The sequence below is a fragment of the Oryx dammah genome, unplaced genomic scaffold (genome assembly GCF_014754425.2).
Source record: "Oryx dammah isolate SB20612 unplaced genomic scaffold, SCBI_Odam_1.1 HiC_scaffold_16, whole genome shotgun sequence".
Taxonomy (NCBI): Eukaryota; Metazoa; Chordata; class Mammalia; order Artiodactyla; family Bovidae; genus Oryx; species Oryx dammah.
The window spans coordinates 35,586,788-35,603,919 of record NW_024070200.1 but is presented as its reverse complement, the minus strand read 5'-3'; positions in this window follow the sequence as shown (position 1 = coordinate 35,603,919).

The following is a 17,132-nucleotide window of genomic DNA, read 5'->3' as shown; positions in this document are numbered from 1 at the left end:
CGAGCCGCTCCGGGGCTGGAGACGGGGTGGGCGCGCGCGCTCGCGCACGCGCGCGCCTCGAGCCAGTCCCTCGCGCGCCCGCGCCACCTCGGCCTGCAGCAGCTGCTCTCGCGAGATTCCTGAGCTTCCACTGGGCCGAGACTCCTGTACTCGCGAGAAGGAAGGCCTGGCCGCCCCTACACCTTGAAGGAGCTGTCCGAGGTGCTAAGTTCCAGACTCTCGGCCGGATCAGGTTGTGGGCAGGCACTACGCGGACAGGAGTAAGTCGAGAACGTGGAGGAAGAGATCCGGAAATGGGAGTCTGATACCAACAATCAGAGCCTCAGCTTCCAAATCTGTAAACTGGAGAATAACCTCCCATGCCAGTTCTAGGAGCCTCTGGGTGTACCAGAAAGGAAGAGGGAGAGGGAGCTTCATAAGCAGGAGACTGATGAAAGTCCTTCGGATCTACAGGGCCAAAATTACAGAGAGGGGATAGAGGATGAAAGATTAAAGATGAAACATAAAGAGTCAGAAATGAAACATAGACAAGGAAACACAAATCCAAAAAAACCGACATAAAAAGACAAGAGAGGAGACCCATGAACATAGAGGCATAGAAACATGAAGACAGAGTCGTGGAGAGATTAAGATTTGGAAAGGAAAAAAAGACAAGGAAAGATAAAGAAGAGAGCATGATGAAGTGAGAAAGAGATAAGAAATAGGGACAGATAAGCTACATAGAAGAATAGAAAGGGAGAGGCTTAGAAAGAAAAAAACAGAAAAAAGAAAGAAAGCGAAAAAGAGAAAGGGAGAGAAAGAAAATAAGAAAGAGACTATGGGTTTCCCTGGTGGTCCAGTGGTTAAGACTCTGTTCTCCCAATACAGGGGGCCTGGGCTTGATCCCTGGTTAGGTAACTAGATCCCCCATGCTAAGACTAAGACCTGGTACAGCCAAATAAATAAATATTTAAAATACAGATTTAAAATAAAAAGAGGCTGATATACAGAGATGAACACTTAAAGTGAGTAGAGACTAGGGTAAATGTTATAAAGCCCAGAATCAATGAGTTGCCAGAGACCCACTTGGAGAGATGAGGCTGGGAGTGAAAGATAGACAGGCTTTCATTGTGAGTGATGTTTTCATATGTAAACCTCCTGTGGGATATCTACAATCAGGACCACCCTCTATCCTACCAGCCAATAAATAGCTCCTGCCCTTCGTGGTGCCCTCCACCCACACCATCCTGGGCCTCAGTGGGTGGGAGACACTGTGGGGATTCTTTGCCCAGAATAAGGACCCCATTGTATGGTCTCAGCCTGCTGGGAATGGGGCCTCACTCCCACAGCTGGGTTAGAAGAGGGGTGGGAGTGAAGAAAGGCATACAGGAGTTAGTGCAGGAGAGGCAAGAAAAGGGAGGGAGCCTCAGAGGCTATGGAGTATTGAGCAGGAAGTATGGAGTATTGAGCAGGAAGCATAATCTATGCAGGACAGAGGAGTCATGGGCTACAGAGCAAGACGAGGAGATTCTGCTTTTGAACCTGTCCCTGGTTCACTCTCATAATCACTGCCCTCTATCTTGCCATAAGACAAGCTTTAACTAATTTACAGAGTTATGAGAGGACCCAATGAAATGATGAATGTGACCCTGAGGAGGGTATCAAGCATGACTCCTACAGAGGAGATGTTGGGAGTCCATGTGGGCCTTAGGAAATATATATGGGTTCACATGAACCTCGAGGAGAGGGGTCTGAGGTTGAGCTGAAATCTACAGTGGAGATATTTGGGATCCATGGGGAATTTACAGGAGATATTACATGATCCATGTGGATCCTACAGAAAAATTATTGGGTTTCCTATATGATAGCCATAGATGACCTTTCCCCAGTCAAGAGAATTAGAAAGACCTCCTATTTGGCTAACAACTGAGGCAGGAAAAGTGCCCAGGACCAAAATCAGAAGCCCATCTTTGTTCCAGTAGATTGTACCTCCAGAATCTGGGTAAATAGAAGGAAACAGTGTTTCATGAATTACAATCATTTAAACAAACTTAGGAAGCATCACTACAAACAAAGCTAGTGGAGGTGATGGAATTCTAGTTGAATTATTTCGAATCCTAAAAGATGATGCTGTGAAAGTGCTGCACTCAATATGCCAGCAAATCTGGAAAACTCAGCAGTGGCCACAGGACTGGAAAAGGTCAGTTTTCATTCCAATCCCAAAGAAAGGCAATGCCAAAGAATGCTCAAACTACTGCACAATTGCACTCATCTCACATGCTAGTAAAATGCTCAAAATTCTCCAAGCCAGGCTTCAGCAATATGTGAACCGTGAACTTCCTGATGTTCAAGCTGGTTTTAGAAAAGGCAGAGGAACCAGAGATCAAATTGCCAACATCTGTTGGATCATCAAAAAAGCAAGAGAGTTCCAGAAAAGCATCTATTTCTGTTTTATTGACTATGCCAAAGCCTTTGACTGTGTGGATCACAAGAAACTGTGGAAAATTCTGAAAGAGATGGGAATACCAGACCACCTGACCTGCCTCTTGAAAAGTCTGTATGCCAGTCAGGAAGCAACAGTTAGAACTGGACATGGAACAACAGACTAGTTCCAAATAGGGAAAGGAGTACATCAAGGCTGTATACTCTTATTTAACTTATATGCAGAGTACATTATGAGAAACGCTGGGCTGGATGACACACAAGCTGGAATCAAGACTGCAGGGAAAAATATCAACAACCTCAGATATGCAGAAGACATCACCCTTATGGCAGAAAGTGAAGAAGAACCAAAGAGCCTCTTGATGAAAGTGAAAGAGGAGAGTGAAAAAGTTGGCTTAAAGCTCAACATTCAGAAAACGAAGATCATGGCATCTGGTCCCATCACTTCATGGGAAGTAGATGGGGAAACAGTGGAAACAGTGTCAGACTTTATTTTTTTGGGCTCCCAAATCACTGCAGATGGTGACTGCAGCCATGAAATTAAAAGACGTTTGCTCCTTAGAAGAAAAGTTATGACCAACCTAGATAGCATATTAAATATGCAGAGACATTACTTTGCCAAAAGGTCCATCTAGTCAAAGCTATGATTTTTCCTGTGGTCATGTATGGATGTGAGAGTTGGACTATCATGAAAGCTGAGTGCCAAAGAATTGATGCTTTTGAACTGTGGTGTTGGAGGACTCTTGAGAATCCCTTGGACTGCAAGGAGATCCAACCAGTCTATCCTAAAGGAAATCAGTCCTGAATATTCATTAGAAGGACTGATGTTGAAGCTGAAATTCCAATACTTTAGCCACCTGATATGAAGAACTGACTCATTGGGAAAGACCCTGATGTTGGAAAAGATTGAGGGCAGGAGGAGAAGGGGACAACAGAGGATGAGATGATTGGATGGCATCACTGACTCAATGGACATGAGTTTGAGTAAGCTCCGGCAGTTGGTGATGGACAGGGAGGCCTGGCGTGCTGCAATTCATGGGGTCGCAAAGAGTCGGACACAACTAAGTGACTGAACTGAACTGAAACAAACTTTTACTTGACAAGCATTTGCTGATCAGCTGTGAGAAACAGCATAGTGCAGTGGTTAAGAATATGGGCCTAGAAGGCAGACTGCCTCCCCCTTCCCAGTTGTGTACATTTGTGGAAGGCAGTCACCCTTACTGAATCTTAGTTTTTCAAATATGTAAAATAAGGATGATAATAACAGTACCTATGTCTTAGAGTTCCTATGAGAATGAAATGAATTATTAATAACATGTGTAGACATATGTAACAATTGAGACAATGCCTGGTACACAGTAAGTGTCTAATGAGTGCCAGGCTCTGGGGACACCTCTTTCTCATGGTAGAGGGCAGGAGTAAAAAAAAGAGCCAGAGCCAAACCATGCAGTAACAGTTAAAGCTTCTTCTCAGATGTGGTAAATGTCACATCAGCTAACATGCCACTCACCAAAGCATGTCCTGTGGCTAAAGCACGGGCAACAGGGAGACTTGCTCCCTCTAGAGCAGGGGTCCTCAATCCCCAGGCCACACAACAGGAGGTGAGCTCTGGGAGAGCCAGCTAAGCTTCATCTTCATTTACAATCACTCCCCATCACTTGACTTACCACCTGAGCTCAGGAAAATAAGCTCAAGGCTCCCACAGATTCTGCATAATAGTGAGCTGTATAATTACTTCACAGTGTTACAAAGATAGAAATAAGTGCACACTAATTGTAATGTGCTTGAATCATCCCCAAACCATCCCCCATCCCAGTCCACGGAAAAATTGTCTCCAACAAAACCAGTCCCTGGTGCCAAAAAGGTTGGGGACCACTGTTCTAGAGGATGCAAGATGTGACAAACATTTGGGATGTTTAATCCAACAGCAGAGAGGCAGGAAGTGACTGGGAATAGTAATCCAGTAACCTATGGGACCAGCTCCAGGCTGCTTATCATTCCTGCCCAACTATGGCTTAATGAGGCATATCCACCCAACAATCTCTGTGAGAAAATCTGTTTACAGGACAGTAAACAACTGGGAAGAAAAGAAGACTAGCATTTACTGAGCTCTAAATATACCTGAGGGAGATGCTAAACCTCCTGACTACCCTATGAAGTAAATGCTGTTATCCTCATTTTGTAGATAAGGAAAGTGAGCTTCAGAGAGGTAAGATGATCTGCCCAAGAAAATAGAATGGCTGTATCTAAGAAGTGGAAGAACCAGGATCTTTAGGTTGGATTTCCCGAGAAGCAGACACTAGTCTACTTGAGAGATGATCTCAGAAAGCACCAGTAGAGGAGTGGACGAAGTAACAACAAAGAAATGAAAGGAACTCAGTTCAGGGTGCTATAATGAACAATGGGGGCTTGATTCTACTGGGGACCTCCAAGACACAGTGAAGAATACCATTGTGTTGTACTGTTCTACTACCAAAGAATGAGGAAACTAGGGTTGAGGGCTGCTCCTGAATTTTCAGACTTTTCTGTGTCTTGTGTGCCTTCTGAGCAGAGAAAACCCTTAAGCAGAAAACCCCAGGAGTTCACATATTGTAAGAATAAAAGAATTTACAAGGACTTCCCTCGTGATCCAGTGGGTGAGACTCCATACTTCTATTGCAAGAGGGTATGTTCGATCCCTCGTTGGGGAGCTAAGATCTCACATGCTGTGCAGTGTTGCTGAAAATTTATATTTAAACTACATATATATTTAACCTATATTTACATTTAAATATATATACAGTAAGAATATTAGAATGAGGATATAGGAAGCTATCAGGAATGGCTAAAGGAGCACTAGTCGTCGTGTCAGCTATAACCAAGATCTGAATCCAAGCCTGACTGGCTCTTAAGGCCACATCATGCTGCTTCCAAGGTCACCAATTAGTCCTGTGGAAGTTTGCAAAGTGGAGTCTCCTTTTTTAAGAAAGAGACTTCTTCTCCCTCTACCCGACTCATGCTCCTGGTCTTACAAGATGCCAAGTCCCTGACAATTAATGTAAGTATATATGCCTGATGGCACAGCACTGAGTATACAGTGACACATATTCTTGCTGCAGAGCCAGGGCAATGTCAGAGCAGCCCATCCAATCCAGTCTCTACCTAGGTGGGGAACTTGAAGCTCAGAGAATTCACCCTAGAGCTCCCCTACAGTGCCTCTCCTCTCAACATCTCCTTCCCATCTCCTCATTCCCCACGTTTGTCTTCTTTCCCCAGCCAGGCTGGAACCGCCCCAACCCAACCTACAGAATGGGAAACAATATTTTTGAATCATATATCTGATAAGAGACTTGCATCTAGAATATATGAAGAATTCTTACAACTCAATAATAAAAAAAGACAAGCAGTCCGCTATAAAATTTAAAAAGAATTTGAATAGAAATTTCTCCAGAAAAGATATACAGATGGCCAATAAGCACTTGAAAACATGCTCAGTATCATTAGTCATCGGGGAAATGCAAGTCAAAATCATCCTGAGATACCATTTCACACCCACTAGAATAGCTATAATAAAAAAGGCAAATAATAACAAGTACAACAGGGATGGGGAGAAACTGGAACCTTTATACATGGCTGGAAAGAATATAAATGGTGTACCGCTTTGGAACACATTTTGGCAGTTCCACAAGGAGTTAAACTGAGAGTTACCATTTAATCTATCAGTTCTACTTCTATGTATATACCCAAGAAAAATAAAAACATATATTCACAAGAGACTTGCAAATTCATTGCAACTTTATTTGTAGTAATTAAAACCCAGAAGCAGCCATCAACAAGAAAATGTATAAATAAATGATTGTATGTTCAAACAATGGAATCAGAAATACAAATGAATGAGCAATTAATAACTACAACATTAGTGAATCTCAAGAACATTATGTTGAGCAAAATAAGGCAGATCAAAAAAATACATACTAGGGGGCATTCCCTGGTGGCCCAGTGGTTAGGACTCAGCGCTTCCACTGCAGTTATCCCGGGTTCAATGGAGAAACTAAGATCCTGCATACTGGGGAAGAAGCCAAAAGCAAAAACAAAGAAATACTATATGATACCACTGACAGGAAGTTCAAAAACAGGACAATTAATGACAGCAGAAAAGTGGTTCCTGGTTGGAGATGGGGGTAGACTGACAGGAAAGGGATGCAAAAGAAATTCTGGGTGGTGGAAATACTCTAGATTTTGTTTGGGGTGATAGTTATCAGTTCAGTCAATCAGTCGGGTCCGACTCTTTGAGACCCCATGAATCGCAGCACGCCAGGCCTCCCTGTCCATCACCATCTCCCATTCACTCAGACTCATGTCCATCGAGTCAGTGATGCCATCCAGGCATCTCATCCTCTGTCGTCCCCTTCTCCTCCTGCCCCCAATCCCTCCCAGCATCAGAGTCTTTTCCAATGAGTCAACTCTTCGCATCAGGTGGCCAAAGTACTGGAGTTTCAGCTTCAGCATCAGTCCTTCCAAAGAAATCCCAGGGCTGATCTCCTTCAGAATGGACTGGCTGGATCTCTCCTTGCAGTCCAAGGGACTCTCAAGAGTCTTCTCCAACACCACAGTTCAAAAGCATCAATTCTTCGGTGCTCAGCTTTCTTCACAGTCCAACTCTCACATCCATACATGACTACTGGAAAAACCATAGTCTTGACTAGACGAACCTTTTGGCAAAGTAATGTCTCTGCTTTTGAATCTGCTGTCTAGGTTGGTCATAACTTTTCTTCCAAGGAGTAAGCGTCTTTTAATTTCATGGCTGCAGTCACCATCTGCAGTGATTTTGGACCCCCCCCCAAATAAAGTTTGACACTGTTTCCCCATCTATTTGCCATGAAGTGATGGGACCAGATGCCATGATCTTCGTTTTCTGAATGTTGAGCTTTAAGCCAACTTTTTCACTTTCCACTTTCACTTTCATCAAGAGGCTTTTTAGTTCCTCTTCACTTTCTGCCATAAGGGTGGTGTCATCTGCGTATCTGAGGTTATTGATGTTTCTCCCAGCAATCTTGATTCCAGCTTGTGTTTCTTCCAGTCCAGCGTTTCTCATAATGTATTCTGCATATAAGTTAAATAAGCAGGGTGACAATATACAGCCTTGATGTATTCCTTTTCCTATTTGGAATCAGTCTGTTGTTCCATGTCCAGTTCTAACTGTTGCTTCCTGACCTGCATATAGGTTTCTCAAGAGGCAGGTCAGGTGGTCTGGTATTCCCATCTCTTTCAGAATTTTCCACAGTTTATTGTGATCCACACAGTCAAAGGCTTTGGCATAGTCAATAAAGCAGAAATAGATGTTTTTCTGGAACTCTCTTGCTTTTTCCATGATCCAGCAGATGTTGGCAATTTGATCTCTGGTTCCTTTGCCTTTTCTAAAACCAGCTTGAATATCTGGAAGTTCACAGTTCACGTACTGCTGAAGCCTGGCTTGCAGAATTTTGAGCATCACTTTACTAGCGTGTGAGATGAGTGCAATTGTGCGGTAGTTTGAGGATTCTTTGGCATTGCCTTTCTTTGGGATTGGAATGAAAACTGACCTTTTCCAGTCCTGTGGCCACTGCTGAGTTTTCCAGATTTGCTGGCATATTGAGTGGAGCACCTTCACAGCATCATCTTTTAGGATTTGAAACAGCTCAACTGGAATTCCATCACCTCCACTAGCTTTGTTCGTAGTAATGCTTTCTAAGGCCCACTTGACTTCACATTCCAGGATGTCTGGCTCTAGATGAGTGATCACACCATCATGATTATCTTGGTCGTGAAGATCTTTTTTGTACAGTTCTTCTGTGTATTCTTGCCACCTCTTCTTAATATCTTCTGCTTCTGTTAGGTCCATAACATTTTTGTCCTTTATCGAGCCCATCTTTGCATGAAATGTTCCCTTGGTGTCTCTAATTTTCTTGAAGAGATCTCTAGATTTTCCCTTTCTGTTGTTTTCCTCTATTTCTTTGCATTGATCGCTGAGGAAGGCTTTCTAATCTCTTCTTGCTATTCTTTGGAACTCTGCATTCAGATGCTTATATCTTTCCTTTTCTCCTTTGCTTTTCACTTCACTTCTTTTCACAGCTATTTATAAGGCCTCCTCAGACAGCCATTTTGATTTTTTGCATTTCTCTTCCATGGGGATGGTCTTGATCCCTGTCTCTTGTACAATGTCACAAACCTCCGTCCATAGTTCATCAGGCAGTCTATCTATCAAATCTAGGCCCTTAAATCTATTTCTCACTTCCACTGTATAATCATAAGGGATTTGATTTAGGTCATACCTGAATGGTCTAGTGGTTTTCCCTACTTTCTTCAATTTAAGTCTGAATTTGGCAATAAGGAGTTCATGATTTGAGCCACAGTCAGCTCCTGGTCTTGTTTTCGTCGACTGTATAGAGCTTCTCCATCTTTAGCCGCAAAGAATATAATCAATCTGATTTCGGTGTTGACCATCTGGTAATGTCCATGTGTAGAGTCTTCTCTTGTGTTGTTGGAAGAGGGTGTTTGCTATGACCAGTGCATTTTCTTGGCAAAACTCTATTAGTCTTTGCCCTCCTTCATTCCGTATTCCAAGGCCAAATTTGCCTGTTACTCCAGGTGTTTCTTGACTTCCTACTTTTGCATTCCAGTCCCCTATAATGAAAAGGACATCTTTTTTTGGTGTTAGTTCTAAAAGGTCTTGTTGGTCTATCTTGTGATAGTTAAAAGGTATATAAAATTACCAAAACTTACCAAACTGAAAACTTAACAATATAATTCAGTAAAGAGTCGGACACGACTGAGCGACTGAACTGAACTGAACTGTAAGGACTGTTCATGTTTAAAAAAAAACAATAGAGATCGCTGAGGCAGCCTGAATCTGGCGAACAAAGATGATTCCACACCTCCAACCTCTTGCCTACATGTGAAACCCAGGTCAAGGACCACCCCTCATTGCTTCTCTTCTACAGGCAGTGCCTCCAACAGACCACTTGGGGGCGGCCACGGCTGCACTTGTACTTGGCATCCACTAACATTTATAGGGCTAATTCTCCATCAGCTAGGTTGCTTTGCTGGCAGCTAAAAGTGCTGGGTGTTGGGTAGCCTGCTGGCTTATACACAGCTCATTTTCATCACCACCACCCCTTGCAGCCTTGCCAGCAGCTCTGAATATGCAACACCCACTGCTCACACTCATCGAATTAGAACAGGAGTGCTCCTCCGAGCATGCTTCAGCTAACTGTCCAGAGAGAAAGTACTCTTCACAAATCCCAGCCTGGGCCTGGCCTGGTAAGCGCTGGCTGTGGTCACTGGCTGAGTCCCTAGATCCCAAATCCACAGGTCACGTTCCAGTCTTCATCTGCCTGAAAAGTTAGATATTAATATATTGCAATCCAGTCTGGCTTTTACCTCCATGGTCTCCCTTCCCCCGCCTCAGCCTGATACCTTACTCCCTGGCAACCTTGCCCCCTGCAAAGTCCTCTGCTACCTCTTCAGTGCCCTAGGCTCCCAGAGCTCTGTCTCTGGTCTGAATTCTCTTCTGCATTCCAGTCCCATCCCAAGCTGGAACCCCAGATATTTTCCCCTTTATTTGTGCCTCCTCCTGTGATCCTGCCTCCAAAATTGGCTCTATCATCAGTGATAAGACACACTGACATTGTGTACCTTCTGATATGCTTCACTGACTGCGATTTTCTTACCTCCAAAATGCATAGCCTCAATGTAATCACAAGGAAAACATCAGACAAATCCAATTTGAAGAATATTCTACACAGTAATTGGTGGGTACTCTTTAAAAAATGATTATGTCAGACCTCAGTTACCCAAGCCAGACCCTGAAAATTAAGTCCCATCAATTCTGCTTTCCCATACCCACTACCCTCTTACATCACCTCTGCAATAGTCTCCTCAAAGACATTACGTTCTTTACGGCTTCCCCACCTGACACTCTCTCAAACCATTCTCCTCCAAGCAGTCGCAGGGATCTCAGCTGCACCACTCTCCTGCTGAGAACCCTCCCGAGGCTCTCCACCGCTGCTGGCACCCAGCACTACCTGCAGCTCTAAGAATTCAGATTCCCCTTACCTCTTTGCCTTTGCACATGCTGGTGCATCCTCTCTTCCCCTCACCTGACTCCCTTCCCCACCCCTTTGCCCAGAAATTCTACTCTATCAAGGACTGGGGTCCAGAGGACCCTCGCTAGTAGAAGCTGCCCTTTCTCCACCCTCTGGGTACCACGAGGCCAAGTGGAGCACCCCAGAGCCTGCTGGTTTCTCTCTGGCAGATGCACCATGCCCTGCGTCCCTCGACTTCCTGCCTTCTGTCCTTCATTGTTTCTGTCAACAACTGGGTTTGGCTCGTGTGGTCCGTCTGGCTGGCTGATTCCTACTCGTCCTTTGAGTGCCCACGTGAGTCTCACGCCTCTGGATGGCTGCCTAGACTAGATACCTCATCTTGCTGCTTCTTTCTCTGCCACTCAGTGCTGTGTTGTTACCTAGGTGTCTTGACTCCTCATGAGCCTGTGAGTTCTGGGGCTGTGGGGAAGGAGCAGAGCCCCGTACGAATTGCTCACCATCACCCCAGTGCCAGGCTCAGGGAGAAGAGACCTTAGTTCAGAAGTACATTTGCTAAATGTTAACAACTGGCTCTTTATGAGAAATATACTCATAAATATACACATATATTTATTATGTTTTACTGATATGTACGTGACATAAACAACACATAATAAAATATACAGGACTCGTTGTAAATTTCATATAGCCAATTGATTCCCACAGAATGCTTTCTTTGGTTTTTCTTTAACTCGTGTATCTACAGCCAACCTACAGCTGCAATTGATGAGTGAGTGCAAATAATCAACAAAGCAATAAATCAAGCTCTGCAACTGTAGAATTTCAAATTCCTGTGATGTAAATATTTCCATCGTGGCTGATTTTGAGTTATCAATGTGATGTCACTGGAGATAGAGTTGAACAAAGATGCACCATAGCACACCATTGTATAGTATTTCCACCACACAGAGATAAGAAACATAAATAATTTTAAGAACATGAGCAGTAAAATGTCATAAAGTTATTAAAAAGTGATTAGTTTTAAATATTTATTATCTTTGTTTTAATATAGTTGACTTCATTAGAGGCAATATAATTAAATTTTTAATAATGGCTGTGTTTAACAACCAGATCATAAAAATGAAAATTTAACATTTGGCTCTCATGAGCCAGTACAAGCTGCTTCCAGCACATCACTGGCCTCTAATTTCTCCTCCAGGCCCAATCTTGCTGCCAGTGTAGAAGACTTTCTAGTTCATTGGATTACCCACCTACCCTGGCCTTGTCTCTGTAGCTGACCTCCTCACTCCAGTGACCTTTGTGTCTCCTTCAGCCGCCACCCTGTTCCCATGGCCTCACCACGGGACTTTTCATCCATCACCAGGAACAGTTTTGCCCAAGAATCTCATTCTCCCCTCTTGCCTCTTGGACTACAGCCTTCTCTTCTTCCAGTCCTCTCAGCACTACCAAACAGATCCTTCAGTCTTGAAGGACATTATTCCCAGAGCCCTGTTATCAGCCTCTTCATGATGCCTGAAATATCCCTCCTCTCTGCTCATAATTCTGCTGAAGCTACACTCAAGCCTTTTACACTGGGCATATAATTATTGTGCAATAAAGCAATTCACATATACTATCATTATTTCAGTAGAAGCCCTCTTATCTGATGCAACTGAAACCAGGACTTTCTCAGTTCAACAACAACAAAAAAAGTCAGTTTAAAAGAAGTATCATAAAAAATGATTTGTATTTATGCATGTTTTAACTTAAAACATATAAATGTGTTTTAGTTAAAAGTTAAACTTGCCAATCTTTTGATATAATGCAAGCTAAGTTGCTTCAGTCATGTCTGACCCTATGAACTGTAGCCCGCCAGGTTCCTCTGTCCATGAGATTCTCCAGGCAAGAATACTGGAGTGGGTTGCTGTGCCCTTCTCCAGGAGATCTTCCTGACCCAGGGATTGAACCTGTGCCTTTTATGTCTCCTCCACTGGCAGGCAGGTTCCTTACCACTAGCGCCACTTGGGAGGCCCCACCCAATCATTTTGTCAAGTTGTTCACTAAAAAAAATCCTCTGATGTAATGCTGAGGCTTTGAGCATCGGTCTGCTGAATGGAATTCCACATTTCTTGTAGTACATACCTATAACAAATTGTCTAGACTCCCAGATTCTATAACACAGATAAGAGTCTTAGGACACTTGCAAAGTAATGTGAGTGAAGAGTCAAGTTTTTATAGTTTCGCAAATCTTTTACAGTGATTTCCCTGAGCCAAAATCGAAAGCTTTTTTTAAATTTTATTTTTCATTGTGGTTAAAAAAAAAAGAAATATAAGATTAAATGCCTTTTGTCAAGATTCATGTCAATCTTTTTATGGCCTGGGATGACGCACCTGTGCCAATGTTATTATCTCAATGCATTTTGTGTGGGTGAGGGTCCTGCTGCTATTCTCTGAGTTCTGAGACATTTCCTTTCTCCAGTTAGCAGACTGCTAGTAGCTATATAATATCCGGCTAAAGACTAGCAGGGGGGCACTCTTTCTGCCCCCGTCTGAGGTCTCTGTCAGAAGCTTTCTCTATCTCTTTTATACTTTAATAAAACTTTATTACACAAAAGCTCTGAGCGATTGAGCCTCATCTCTGGCCCCGGATTGAATTCTTCTCCTCCAGAGGCCAAGAATCCTGCCGTCTTTCATGGTTCAGCAACTGAAGGATGAAACAGACAGAACAGGCTCCATCTTGAAAGCAGGACTCCATCTTGGGCCGGACTGTTGAGCTATATGCCCAGTATCTATGGACACAATATACCACTTGGAAAATCAGACCCTCCAGATGGAAAAGCCCCAGAGCTCACACCTAGACTCTCCAAAGCCTAAAAGAATACCCTAATTATCTGTGTAACTGAATAGAATCATAAATTCTATTATGCTTATTGGAGTATAGGCCTATTGATGATTGTCCACTGTTAACTACCTAGGCTTAAGGCATATGAATCACAGGTTAACTTCGATTGTATCTTTCTTTTCCTTTGTTCAGACTAGCTTCGGGGAATTTGGCGAGGTGGGTTTGGGCACATACACTTAGGGTATATAAGGTTTTCACAAAAACTGGTCGGGGTCCTTGGCTAAGAGGAGACTATGCCTTGGGCCCGCTGGTGTAATAAACTGCACTCCACTATCTGCATTGTCCTTCTGAGTGAGTTTGTTTCCTGGAACGCGTGGCTACAACATAACAACCTTTCAGAGTGATTTGTTAGAGAAAATGAAGAGGGAGCCAGGTGAGCCTAGGAGAAACATCAGACCACACTACAAGTCTGAGCCTGAGTGCAGGAGAGAGGGAAGGAGGAAGCTGGGTGGAAGCATCCTAGACTTCAGTACAGTTTTAAGGAAAGTTCAGCAACACTACTGGGGAGTTTTCCAGCCAAAGCCACCCATTATCCATCTAACTCCAAGGAATGGGCCTTCCTTAATATCCCATCTGTGCTCATTCATTAGCCAGGAACAGCCCATGGGAAATTTGGCCCTGGCACGAATGCAGTGATGGGTTTCAGAATGTAGCAGCTAAGTCCCTTGGTCAATTGTGCTCCCTGTCATCAAAGATGTAAGAAGTCATTCTCATGGCCACCACAGGTAAAAAGCACATGATTCTTGGTGTATCATTATAGATTTAGCTTGGCTGCATGTAACAGAAAACTCAAATAACAGTGATTGCAACAAGATAGGTCTTTTCCTTACATAATGAGAAATCTAGGAATAATTGAGTTCGCTCAGCGACTTGAAGATTCAGGGTAGACAAAGTGGGTATAGAGGGAACATATTTCAACATAATAAAAGCTATTTATGACAAAACCATAGCCAATATAATACTCAGCCGTGAAAAGCTAGAAGCCTTCCTACTAAAATCTGGAATAAGACAAGGATGCCTACTCTCATCACTTCTATTCAACATAGTATTGGGAGTCTAGTCACAGCTATCAGACAAGAAAAAGAAATAAAGTGATTCCAAATTGGAAGATAAGAGGTAAAATTGTTCTTATATGCAGATGACATGATAATATATATAGAAAACCCTAAAGACTCCACAGAAAAACTACTAGAACTGACAAATGAATTTAGCAAGGTAGCAGGATTCAAGATCAACATATGGAAATCAGTTGCATTTCTTTATACTAATAATGAAATATCAGGAAAGGAATGCAAAAAGACAATCCCTTTTAAAACCACACCCCACCCCACAAAAAAAAAAATGCTTAGAAATAGACCTGACTATGGAAGCAAAAAATTTTTGGCTGAGAACTACAAAACATTAACAAAGGAAATTAATTGCTCTTGGATTGGAAGAGTTAATATTGTTAAAAACAGCTATACTACTCAAAGCAATATACAGATTAAATGTGATCCCTATCAAATTACCCATGATATTCTTCACAGAAATAGGACAAAAAATATTGAAATTTATGGCCAACCATAAAAGACCCAGAATTGCCAAAGCAATCCTGAGGGTGAAAAAAAATGAAGTAGGAGGCATAACTGTCCCAGACTTCAGACAATACTACAAAGCTACAATAATCGAAATTGTATGGCACTGGCAGAGAAACAGACATATGGATCAATGGAACAGAATAGAGAACCCAGAAATAAACCCACATACCTATGGTCAATTAATCTTAGATAAAAGAGACAAGAACATACATTGGGGAAAAGACAGTCTCTTTATCAAATGGTGTTGGGAAAGCTGGACAGCTGCATACAAATCAATGAAGTTAGAACACACCTTCATACCATACCCAAAAATAAACTGAAAATGGCTTAAAGACTTAAATATAAGACATTACACCATAAAATTCCTAGAAGAGAACACAAGCAAAGTATTCTCTGACATAAATCATACCAATGTTTTCTTAGACCAGTCCTCCAAGACAATAGAAATAAAAGCAAAAAATAAATACATGGGACCTAATCTAACTTAGCTTTTGTATAGCAAGGGAAACCATAAACAAAAAGGAAAAACAACCTATAGAATAGGAGAAAATATTTGCAACAAAGTGGCTGACAAGGGACTAATTTCCGAAATATACAAAGAACTCATAAGGCTCAACAACAATGAAAACAAAGATGGTCAATAGGCAAGAAAAGTTGCTCAACATCATTAATTATTAGAAAAATGTAAATCAAAACTACAATGAGATACCACTTCATAGTGATCAGAATGACCATCATTAAGAAGTCTACAAATAACAAATGCTAGAGAAGGTGTGGAGAAAAGAGAATCCTCCCACAATGTTTGGAGGTAGGAATGTAAGTTGGTGCAGCCATTATGGAAACCAGTATGGAAGTTCCTCAAAAAACTAAAAATAGAGTTGCCATATGATCCAGCAATCCCACTCTTGGGGACATATCCAGAATAAACTGTAATTCAAAGAGATGCATGCTGTCCTGTGTTCATGGCAGGACTATTCACAATAGCTAAAACATGAAAACCACCTAAATGTCCGTTGACAGATGAATGGATAAAGAAGATGTGGTGCATACATACAATGGGAAACTGCTGCTGCTGCTAGGTCGCTAAGCAGCCCGCCAGGCTCCCCCATCCCTGGGATTCTCCAGGCAAGAGCACTGCAGTGGGTTGCCATTTCCTTCTCCAACTCGTGAAAGTGAAGTCGCTCAGTTGTGACCGACCCTCAGCGACCCCATGGACTGCAGCCTTCCAGACTCCTCTGTCCCTGGGATTCTCCAGGCAAGAGTACTAGAGTGGATTGCCATTGCCTTCTCCAAACAATGGAATACTACTCAGCCATAAAAAGGAACAAAAGAATGCTATTTGCAGCAACACAGAGACCTAGAGATTATCATACTCAGTGAAGTAAGTCAGAAAGAGAAAGACAGAGACTTCCCTGGTAGTCCAGTGGTTAAAACTCCACGCTTTCACTGCAGGGGGAATGGGCTCGATCCCTGGTCAGGGAACAAAGATCCCACATAGCACAAGGCACAGCCAAAGAGAAAAGAGGAAGAGAAAGACAAATATCATGTGATATCACTTATATGTGGAATCCAAAATATGACTCAAATGAACTTATTTGTGAAATGGAAACAGACTCAACAGAGAAAGAAAACAGACATGTGGTTACCAAGGGGGTGAATGAGGGATGGATTAGGAATTTGAATGAGCAGCTGCAAACCAGTCTATATAGAATAGATAAATAACAAGGTCCTACTGTATAGCACAGGGAACTATATTCAATATCCTATAACAAACCATAATGAAAAAGAATGTGTAGGGAGTTCCTCTGTTTCCTAGTGGTTAGGATTCTAGGCTTTCACTGCCATGGCCCAAGTTCAATCCTTGATCAGATAACTGAGATCCCACAAACCTAGTGGCAAGGCAAAAAAAAAAAAAAAAAAAGAATGTATATGTGTATAAGTAAGTGTTAGTTATTCAGTCATGTCTGATTTTTTGTGACCCCGTGGATTATAGCCACCAGGATCCTCTGCTCATGGAATTCTCCAGCAAAGAATACTAGATTAGGTAGCCATTCCCTTCTTCAGGGGATCTTCCCAACCCAGAGATCAAACCCAGGTTTTCTGCATTGCAGGTGGATTCTTTACCACCTGAGCCAACAGGGATGCCCCATATATGTATAACTGATTCATTTGATTGTACAGCAGAAATTA